Below are 1,630 nucleotides of genomic sequence, written 5' to 3'. Positions count from 1 at the left end.
GGGTCAGAATGGGGGGCTGCAATTGTATGGGGAATATAACAATAAAATTTATAAAAAAAAATTATATATATATATATATATACTCATTGTAGAAATATAATATAAAATGGACTGTGCAAAAAAAAAATAGTCACCACTGCTGATATTTTCTTTCTTTCCACATATATTATTTCTCTACAGAAAAAAAAATGGTGTTTTATGGGAAATCAGCCTAAATATGTTGATCTTACCATTTTTCTTTATATCAACGGTGTGGCTGCTCTCGACTGAGCAGAGGTGAACCTAATGTAATAAACTATGCTTAGTCTGGATTAGCTTTACATTTCTCTCATTCATCTTCATCTAATATGTCCTCATTATGATGTCAGGAGCAGAAGAATAGACAGGCAGAAACACAGAACATCTCCTAAGGAAGTTTTACCGTATCATTTCCATTCACATTCTACAGACCGAAGGAAGGCTAAGTCCTCATTTTTATTACTTTTTTTTAAATAATATATTTTATTTTTATATTCCCCATACAATTGCAACCCCCTTATTTTGACCCCAATCCCTCCCCTCCCTCCCCTACCCCCATAGAGTGTCTCTGGTTCATAGCTTTTTGTTGATTTTGATTTTCACTTTCTTATAGTTATTCATTTCCTGGTCCCTTATTTAAGTTTTCTAGATTCCTGCTATGAGTGAGACCATCCGGTATTTTTTTTTTCTTTCTGGCTTATTTCGCTGAGCATGATCCCTTCCAGCGCCATCCATGTTGCTGCAAATTGCATGTGTCAATTAGCAATAATCACTCCTCGGATAAACTTCATTGGCTACGATACTGCCACAGCGCAAAGCTAAGTCCTCATTTTTCTTTCACAATGTAAATCTTAGGAAGTTAGTATAGCAAGAGTTTTACTTTGTAAAGATTAATGTGGCTAGATTTTCTAAACACAATTTTTTATTAAAGTCAGTAGAATTGTTTCACGGCCTTCATTTATAAATTCTTTGATTATAAAATGAACTGTTTTTTAGTTTGTTTTTATTTTTCCCTTCTCAATAGACAAAACGTGATAAATTATTTCAATAAATACTCTGTCCTCCCATTGAAAAGAGAATACCATGTTAAATATGAGAATATGATATCACTACCTTGTACAATCTAATAATTAAATCATCCTATCGAAACAAGTATCATAAATGTTTCAGTTTTATTGTTTGTAATGTTAATTTTCAGTATGAGAAGTCATTTGTGCTTTTCTTTCATAATGTAACAGGGGTTCTTTTCTTGAGGCTTTATTTATTAATCTTTCAGCATTTATCTATCCATACCGCAGATTATATAGAGTTTGGTTGACAGAAAATGACTACTGGAAATAAACAGAAATATATTTCTATATGTAGTTATCAACTCACCTTTTTAAGACAGTCATTTGCATTATAAGAAGAAAAGTACTGGAGGTAAATGAAAACTTTCTAATTGGAAATTTCCATACACTGAGTGTTTATGTGTGTGTGTGCATGAGTATGTTTGTGATTACTCCTTTCTTTTTAAATAAATTGGATATTATATTCTATGATCAAATATTTTACTTTTTGCTTTACTAAGTTCTACTGTTGTTCATCAAATTCCCCCTCCTTTTACTCCTTC

The 1,630-nt window shown here is 31.8% G+C and overlaps 1 pseudogene; it reads right to left on the bottom strand.

Annotated features, from left to right (window-relative positions):
- Positions 1-768: 768 nt before the first annotated feature.
- Positions 769-838, bottom strand: LOC119258398 (U4 spliceosomal RNA; annotated as a pseudogene).
- Between the last annotated feature and the right edge of the window lie 792 nt (positions 839-1,630).

Source organism: Talpa occidentalis, unplaced genomic scaffold, assembly GCF_014898055.3.
Source record: "Talpa occidentalis isolate TD23 unplaced genomic scaffold, MPIMG_talOcc4v2.1 talOcc4.4, whole genome shotgun sequence".
NCBI lineage: Eukaryota > Metazoa > Chordata > Mammalia > Eulipotyphla > Talpidae > Talpa > Talpa occidentalis.
The sequence above is the reverse complement of the archived record's forward strand: the minus strand, read 5'-3'. Positions and strand labels throughout refer to the sequence as shown.